The following is a 9,759-nucleotide window of genomic DNA, read 5'->3' on the forward strand; positions in this document are numbered from 1 at the left end:
CAGTTACACTAATGAAAACTTATCTCACAGTTGTTTAGATTAGAAAGCTTTGAAAAAATAAAAGCTTAATTTATGTAGAACAAATCTTCATGAACTGAAGGCAAAAATAATCCACAGCGCACAGATAGAAACTAAGCAAAAAGTTGAATTTTTTACCTATACATATTTTTGGTCTAGTATACATTAAGGCCCTTCATTTACAGATGTGCAAGGGAACTGAATTCTAGGATGTTTCTAGTCAAGAAGATGAAGCTTTTAAAGGTCAGTTAATGTAAAAAGAGTTCCCCATACTACTTACTGCGAATAGCAAACAGCTATTCTGGCTTTTATATAGCACTGAAACAATATAATACTTGAATTTGCAGTACTATTTCCAAATATGTAAAAGAAAGCAATCTTAACAAAGCCAAGATTTGTTCACAAATAGCAAAAGATCTGAATTTACAATGTAGGACTTCTGTACCATGTGTAAACTATCTTTTTGCATGACTAAATTCCTCCATGCAGAAAAAAATTGCATCCCCCGACATTCTTTGGTTCTTGCTGAATGTTTATGGAGACCAAACAGTGGATGTGAACACAGTTGGAGATTGGTTGGTGAGTTTCAGCAGTGGCAACAGCAGCATAAAAGACAAGCCATGCTCTTAATGGCTAAGCAGATTTTCATGAGCTTGGCATGCATGCTCATGTTCATTGCTGGTTGTTAATGGTGGTGGCTATGTTGAAAAATTGTGTTTTGTAGCTGAGAATTTGCTCTATCAAATACTATTACTGTGCTCCTTGTATCTGTTGGAGTTTTCACATAAGTAAATAGAAGACATTACTTCTGGAATGACAAGTATCTGTTCACTATATTTGTCCATCAGATGTTACGATACTTTGACCTGAAACTTGTCTAAAAACTTACAAACGTTACTGGACTATCCTGAAACACAAAACTGTTGAGCTGCCCTCAGCATTTACTTTTTTTTTTTCAATTTTGAAATAAATAATCAGTTTTCATTTCCTTTCAGTATGTCCTTTTGTCCTCTCTTCCATTTTGAAATAATGCTTGTAAATTATACCAGAATGCCTATTATTTCGCACTGTCCCACTGTGAACAGAGTCAAAGGTTTTAAAAAACCAATTAAGTTGGTTGTAGTTTTTACAACACAAATCTTTTTAAAGCCTTAAAGATATCATCTGCATATCTACTAACTCAACCTGCTAATCTGCCACATAGAATCATCAATTTTTTCAAGTCAGTGCTTTCTTCTGTCCTTGTAATTCCTAGATATGAAGATCTTCCATAAATCCTCCTCAAGAAATCCATGTTAATGGTTTCACCCACAGGATCATTATTTCCAGTACTGACATTCACACTTTAAAATAAGTTTATGTTTCTACATGACAGTAATGCAAAAGTGAACTTTTCAAAATGAAAACTCATCTTAGGAAACTAACCCTTTCCTATAAATATCTATCCCATACATGCCATTTGGCAAGCTACTTTTAATTTGTTACAACCATGAAAGAAAAGAAAGACATGGAGCTCTTGGAATGAGTCCAGAGGAGGGCCATCAAGATGGTCAGAGGGCTGGAGCACCTCTCCTATGAAGAAAGGTTGAGGGAACTGGGCTTGTTCAGCTTGTAATAGAGAAGGCTCCAGGTAGATCTCATTGTGGCCTTCTGATATTTGAAGGGATCATATAAACAGGAGGGGGAATGGCTGTTCACAACAGTGGATAGTGATAGGACAAGGGAGAATGGTATTAAACTGGGTCAGGGAAGGTTTAGATTAGACATTAGGAGGAAGTTTTTCACACAGAGGGTGGTGTCACACTGGAACAGGTTGCCCAAGGAGGTTGTGGATGCCCCATCCCCGGAGTCATTCAAGGCCAGGCTGGATGTGGCTCTGGGCAGCCTGGTCTGGTGGTTGGCGACCCTGCACACAGCAGGGGGGCTGAAACTAGATGATCTTTGAGGTCCTTTTCAACCCAGGCCATTCTATGATTCTATGAACTATTATAACAACAGAGAAGAAAGCTATCTCATATTTTGCTTTGTGTAGAAATGTAGTTACTCTGGAAGTATAAATTTTAAAATCATCTGTACTGGAAGACAGTGTTCTGGATTGAAATTAGATGATCTTTGAGGTCCTTTTCAACCCAGGCCATTCTATGATTCTATGATGGTCACATATAGCAGACCTGCAGGACATTATGCAATTTATTCTAGATGATGTTTCCTTGGCTGACATGTGGATCATTGAAGTCAGAGAAGAAAACTTTAAAAGTTTAAGAAGAATGCTCTCATTAGCAGTAAAAATGCAGAGAACTGGTAGTGAACAAGTAGGAACTATGAACCATGCATGACCTCTACTTAAGACCTGATGTGGATCACTGCGACAGCTTGCAGCTTTTTGCTGCCTAAGACATCTCTGAAGGACATGAGGGTAGCACTGGTAAGAGTCCCAGCAGCCTTCCTTTGCTCTCATTCTCTCCCCACATGCTTCTGGCCACGTACAATAGACAGACTGAATTCTGGGCTTTGGGTTTTACTGAATACAAGATTTAATTTTCCTTCCATTTGAGAAGATCTGACTGAAGTGCTACGGTCCAAGCTGACAGAAAAACAGGTACAGAGTGCCTACCTTCAAAATACGGGCAGAAAGAGTGAGAGCACTACAGTCCAGACAGATAATCTTCCATTTTTGAAAAATTACCAGAAGAAACAATCAGAGAAAATGGCAATGCAATGAGTGAGAAGCCAACACATTTTGATATGGACAAATTATGCGCAATTATCCTTCCTTATGTGACAGTTTAACAAGTCTAAATGGTAGAGGAGGAGCTGTAACTGTCATGTTGTCCTGACTTCAGTAAGATTTTTGACATACTGTTGTATAAAATTAATATAAGTAAGGAATTTCCAGCATGAATGGGCATAGTTGGAAAGCTGGAGTCAGGAGTGTTTCTCACAGAAGAATTAATGTAATATAAAGACAGGAAAACAGATGAGTCACCCAATATTATTCATGCACTTTCTCTCATGATGCAGTGATGCGACGAAAGCTGTGCTGACAAAATCTGAGACAGTACTAAATGAAAGGAATGAACCATTTTTGGAAGGGAGGAGCAGACTGCAAAATAACCTTGAAAAACTGAAAAAGTAGCCTCAAATACAACGTGAGAAGGGTAAGTGGAAAAGATACATAGTCAGGTGCCCAAATAATGCATGGGGATAACCAGCTATGGCCCACCTCCTGGAGAGGGCAGCCAGTTGCAATCAACTATGTGGTGACAGAAGCATGCAAATGAGAAAAATGGGACCAGAAGTAGTCTTCACACAAGACTGGAAGAAAAGCTCAGCCAGAGGTTAGAGGAGAGTCAACAAATCAGTAATAGCACCAGCAGATTCTGAACAGCCCTTAAATATAGAAAAGGCATAAAAATACTCAACCTTACAGCTAGCTCAGAGTCAGTGGGTAAGAATGGATATTTCAAACACATTTCCTCTCTGTCTACTCATTCTTGTAGGAAGAAACATTACCTCTGTGTCTGAGTTGGAGCAAAAGGTTCACCAACTTTCTTCTGCTTCTCTACAGTTTCTGCTCTCTTCTAAGACCTAATTCTCTATTACGCTTTCTCTTTCTTCTGTTTTCCTGTTTGCCACAGAATCCTATCTCTGTTGTTCAGCTCTCTTGCATGTTCTGCTACATCTCTGAAGTTCTCAACACACAAGAGGTTTTGTAGAGGTCTTCATTAAAGATCTATATGGTGTGGCTTAGGCAGCCATGAACATGCCTTGACAATACTGTCAAAAAAACATACCACAAAACCTTTACATTTCAATTTTTCACCAGTTTTAACAAAGAGAAAGATGATAACTCTGTAATTGTTTTATACATACAGCGGAAGAGCACACTACACACATCACAAAGATCAGTGATGCATTTTTAAGAAGGCTATTAAGAAGATGTGTAATCACAGATAAAAGGAAATCATTTAAATGTGAAGAAATAGTCTCCTTGTTCTTAAAAAATGTGGGAAGAACAACAAGTAAATGATTATGTTCTTGGTAAAAGTTCTGATCCTAACACTTTTAGACAAAGGCAATCTGATATACGGTGTTACCTCATGAATCACTTGGCATAGGAAGCCTTCTGCTCTTGACCAAACTTCATGGTGACTGAAGTTGCCTTCTTATGGTAGCAAGTGCACATTTTCATCTCTGCAGAAAATACCATAATCTGTTGAGGCACTTCTGTCTTTTATTTCAGTGCATTTTGCTGTTTTCAAGATGTTTGAAGTACACATGGATTAATCAGGGAAACGGAGATTGGAAAATCCCTGCACATTTATTTTTATCTGCTATTTTATGACGTACTATAATGTAATTCAGTAACTTTGGCTAAACAGTAGAGTGGGAAGTAGAGTTAAAAATGGGGGATTTCTATTCTTATGCATACTGAATATTTCTTTATCCCTTGCAGTGCCAACAAAAACAATGGCATGCCATTCAGATGAAGCTGTTTCTTCTGACTAACAGATGCTATAGGAAAATGTAAGAAATAACATACAGGAAAAATGGCTGATATGAGGACAATTAGTTATAAAAAAGTCCCAACAAAACAACAAGGATTAAGATTGATACATCCAAGCAAATTATTCAGCCAAACTGCTATGAGGAAAAGAATTCCCCCACATCATCCACACACCATCTGAGTGTTTCAGCTTCTTTCTCATGTAACATTTAATTCTTCAATTCATTGTTTTGGAATTTCTGATGAGAAACATTTATAAAAGGCTTGTCTAGTAAAAAATCTCAGTCTTTGACTGACACCTGTCTTGAGTCTTGTGCTTTGAACATGAGAATGACACGCATTCAAGGGGACACTGAGATAGGGATTCTGCCTGGAGGCATATCCAGTGTAGTCAAAAATATTTAAATCCAAAAAAGGCTTGTACAAGCTCTGCTAATGGGCTCATTTAGGAAGTGCCTCATTGAGGACATTTCCCAAGGCGCTGCATGGAATTCCAGCTACTTAGATCAGAAGGTACCCAATCATCTAAAGTCAGGTGGCACAACATGTCACTTCAAAAATGCATTTAAGTACAGAATTTTTCCTGTGCTACATTGCTGGGAGATTAAATAAGGAGTAGGTTCCCTGGTAGTTGTGGGTTTGGGTTTGGCATGCAGATCTCTGTGTCAGTGACCAGCAGGACTTGGGAAGTTACCACCCCCTAAACTCAGCTCAAGATGAGGCTGCACCTTGACTATTGCTTTCAGGTTTGGAACCCTCACTACAGAGAAGAGACTGAAGCTCTGAAATATGTCCAGAAAAGGGCAACTGAGTTGTGAAAGCTCTGGAGCACAAATCTTATGGGGAGCAGCTGAGGGAGCTGGGATTGTTCAGTCTGGAGAAGAGGAGGCTCAGGGGAAACCATATCACTCTCTACAGCTGCCTGAAAAGAGGTTGTGATAAGGTGGGAGTTTGCCTCTATTTTCTCAGATGTGGGAAGGCATTGGCACAGGCTGCCCAGTGGAGTGGTGGAGGTCACCGTTCCTGGAAGTGTTCAAGTAACGTGTAGATGTGGCTCATAAGGATGTGGTTTAGTGGGCATGGTGGTGATGGGTTGATTGTTAGACTTGATTATCTTGTGGTTTTTCCAACCTTAATGATTCTATGATTGATTCTATGACCACAGAGGCAGAGTGGGCTGGGAGATTTTTGTGGTCTATTCAAAACTGATAAAGGAGAAATAACGCAAGTGTAACTACAGAGAACTGTTACAGCGATGTGCCTTTTGGGATGCTAGCCAAACCACATTTATACACATTATTCTGTATAATTTTTTGAATTGATAATTAAATTTATGGAATAACTTAATCCTGGAAAACTTTTAGGCTCAAATAGAATAGTGCTTGTTTGCAGGGCATTAAACATAACACTTGAAATCAAAGATTCCTCACATAAATCCAAGAAGGAACTGAAGATTACTCTGCATTTTTCTATGATAGCTTTTTTCATAGATTTTTACAGATTCAGAAACATATTACTACTAATTTAAAGCTTTAAATACCTTTCCCTTTGTTTTGGTTTTGCAAAACTTAGCAATTGATATGATTTTGCTTGGAAACACTATCTCTTTAAATGGGAATATCTTGCAGTTAGTGGCAATAGCTCATAAATTATAACTTGCCAGAAATACCATGCACACTTCTGAAAGACAGAATATTAATGTCTCTCCACACGTGTCTAGAAATTAAATAGCATTTGTGAGATGAAAGAAGTTTTTAATAAGTAGTATGAAGAGTCTATAATTTAGGACATATTATAACATGAAAAGAGACATCTGAAGTGCTTTACTAACCATGAAGCAGAAATACCCAGGTTTTGAAGAAGGCAAACATACACAGTCATTTGTTCAGTATATTACGTGTTCTGTTACTACCAATTACTCTGCCACATAATTATTTCAGACTTGCATATTGGTTTACGTGCTGGTACGGAACTGATGCAGGATAGATTATAATTTACAGAAATGCACTCTCATCACACACACACTTAGAATGAATCATAGAATGGTTTGGGTTGGAAGGGACTCCTCTGTCCTCTCTTTTTCAGGGGTAAGGCACTTTGTTACTGTCACTTGAAACAAAACTCACCTTAGCTCAAATGCCCCAACTCTTAGCATAGTGTGATGATGAGCGCCAGTGAGCTGACTAGGATATGTCTCCCCAGAAGCTGAATGTTTTTTCCTCCTGAGTTACATCCTCTGGCTGCCACACTGGAACTGGGAGGAGATAAAGTTGTCCGTGTTTATCAGTTTTATATATCCACTCTTTCACCTAGGGGAAGAAAACAATAGTACTTTCAATCTCCTATGCAGTAATTCATAAGACTGATAACGGAGAGTGCAGCAGTTCAGCTCTGCAGAATAAAATCAAGCACACCAGGAGGAGACACCATTCAAACTGCAGATACTTTCCTCTGCACCGACATGTACATTTGGTTATAAGGACTCCAAAAATTTTGGATTTTAGTTGATGAAAATCATTGTGATTATTGAAGTATAACATCTTATCAGCTCATATTTCTGGTCAGAAGGGTTCAACTTCCAGACTGGCTTTTGAAAAAAGTCAGTATGAGACAGTGTATAAGAAAAGAATGGTGCAGTCTCATCTTTAAGCATTTGGAAATATAGCAATGAAAGCTGGGAATGAGATGAGTCAGCTGGGAACTTTCCAGGTTCCAGGAAGGAAGTTCTTCCACAAAAGCTGCCATTTTTTTTCAAGACACACAGACCTCTTTGAAAGGAAGAGTCTTCCTTTCTTCCTACATCTTATTTGCTCCTATAGCAATACTTTGGACTCCATTTTTTCTCCTCTAGTAACATAACTAGCACCAATTTCAAACAAATTCATTTCATGAAATTACAGGCAATCACTTACAAATAGAACTAAACAAAACCTGCACTATTTTTCACCTCTTGTGAAGCCACACCAAAAGTTTGGGTGATACTGCTTCAAATCAGGAAGGTCATGTTTGAATTTTCAGTTATTCCATTATATTTTCAACATGATACTCATACACCTGTTTTGACTTTACAGTTTACCTGATGTAAGTTATTCACATTCTTTGTCACTGTGTGTATAACAGTAAATTACAATTTAATAGCTCTTTGGTAAGAGTAATGACCAATATCTTGTCAAATAGCGTACGTCCACTGTGAAGGAAACTTGCATAATAAATGAATAATAGTAAATGAAACTTGCATAAATTAGAACTGGATATTTTGCTCCTGAAAGAGTATAAGAATTATATATGTTAAAAATGAACACCTTGATACAGATATTAGCAGTTAGACGACTATAAAACATCCCTTGTATATTTAGGAAGCACATTTTTGTGTTATCTCCAGCCTGTAAAGCCCCAAATTTTTCAGACTGTCTTTATAGGAAACGTGCTCTTTGGAACATTTCTGTGGCCCTTTTCTGGACACACTCCAGCAGGTCCACATCTCTCTTGTACTGAGGAATCCACACCTGATGAATTAATAGGTAAGTTCCTTTGGTTTAAATATTCATCTAGGCTGCTGCTTTTTCCTGCAATGCTGTCTTCTTTTTGTTTGTATTATTGCACTTTGCCATAGCAAGAATTCCAGTTGTGTTTTTACTTTTATTTTCTCTTTCTAATGTTGCCTAGTTTTCCAACAGCTGCCAGTGGAGGCAAAGTTCACCTCCCATGCCTGCACATGAATTTATAAAATTATATTAACCCTCCCTACTGAGACAGTCTACAAGGACCACAGTACAGTGATCATACCCATACATTGTCATGCCAGTGTCCCTAGAAACACATATTCGTGAGTTCTGCTTTTGTGGCTTGGGTAACATTATTCTAAGTTGTTGTTGCTTTTTCAGGGCTAATGTCTCTGACTCAGTTCCTGTACAGGAGTTAATCAGTGTGGCTGCATTTCTTTTTGTGCCTTCCTTGAAGAAGGAATGCTGGGCCCAAGTGTTGGACCACAGGTATAATATGCACTTGCACTGAGAAGTGACAAGCTGCTTCATGTAATGATTTTGCCCTGCAGCCATTTAGAACCATGAGAAACAATTCTAGTCCCAGCTTCTTTAATTTATGATGGCTGCTGAAGATATAGAATTCTCATTTAAATCCTTTCATATATTTTCTGAATTTGGCTGCAATAAGATATTCTAACACAAGAAATTAATTGGTATTTTTAGGAATAAATGGCTTTATAAACAGCGTTCCTGGAAGGAAAAAAAATAAAAAATAAAAAAAATAAATAAAAAGCTACTTCACTGAGAAACAGAAAGGAAATACCTAACCCTAGAAGCTCATTTCTGGCTCAATTAGGAGAATTGCTAGGTCCATTGCTAAAACCTTCTCATTTAACTGTAGAGTATTATTATCACCTCACAGTGTGGCATACACAGAATAATAACCAGAACCCAGAGCGATGCAGAAGAGGACTGCATGGATAGAAAGTACTACTTTCACTCTTGCCTATGGAGTATGTGACCTCTACGTATTTTAAGTGATGATGCCTGGAAACCTTCGAGAACTCCCATGCCTACCAGGTCTTATCAGGACCATAATGCAAGTTTAACTCACTGTAAGAAAGGCTTTTCAACATGAGGTGATTGTGCAGGACTGCAGGATTACAGCTACTGTGCCTCTGGTTATCATAGGTGCTAAAGCCACACTTATCCTAATGACAAAAATCCACAATTTTCTAGCTCAGTGCAATTCATAGAATACTTTTCCAGCAACTTTAGAAGGCTATTGTTCTGATGTCACTTGTGCCAAATATACCTCCCTGCCCTGTGATCCCACGGCATGCTAGATGCTGTTCCCTTTCAGTTCTTTTCTGCCAGCCCTCTTCCACGGCCATGCTCTTCTTTATTGGTGTTGCCTCAAAAAGCAATTTCTCTTTCTCCTGCAGAGTCTGCTTCAAGAAAAGGAGGAATTACAGCAAAAAGCTACAGCTTTCAAATTAAGAAAGTCATTGGAGCTTCTGTCTGAGAGAATACACTTAAGCTACAAAGAGGCAGAGGACTGTACAAGGGCACAAACTACGTGCTTCCCACCCTTCATGGAATAAGAGATAGCATACGTAACTGTTGCTACTTGAGACAGTAAGCAGCTGCTGTTCATACTTGCCTGCCTTCTAAATTTGAGACATATTTGCCTCCCCCTGTTGTTCTTGTTTTTTCCCCCATTTTGAGTATTGCTCACAAATTGAGTTG

At 38.4% G+C, this 9,759-nt stretch overlaps 1 long non-coding RNA gene across 2 annotated transcripts in view; it reads right to left on the minus strand.

Annotated features, from left to right (window-relative positions):
- The window catches only part of LOC125691589 (uncharacterized), a 38,109-nt gene that overhangs the window by 18,461 nt on the left and 9,889 nt on the right, over positions 1–9,759 (minus strand). Inside the window, exons 2-4 of one of the 2 annotated variants that reach the window (XR_007376172.1) lie at positions 6,652–6,834; positions 4,116–4,212; positions 3,606–3,795 (exon numbers count right to left, since the gene is read on the minus strand). This is a non-coding gene — a long non-coding RNA (uncharacterized LOC125691589). Of the gene's footprint in view, positions 1–3,605; positions 3,796–4,115; positions 4,213–6,651; positions 6,835–9,759 lie in introns of those variants that run through there. The other variant, XR_007376173.1, reaches the window with a different exon arrangement.

The sequence above is a fragment of the Lagopus muta genome, chromosome 4 (genome assembly GCF_023343835.1).
Source record: "Lagopus muta isolate bLagMut1 chromosome 4, bLagMut1 primary, whole genome shotgun sequence".
Classification (NCBI taxonomy): Eukaryota; Metazoa; Chordata; class Aves; order Galliformes; family Phasianidae; genus Lagopus; species Lagopus muta.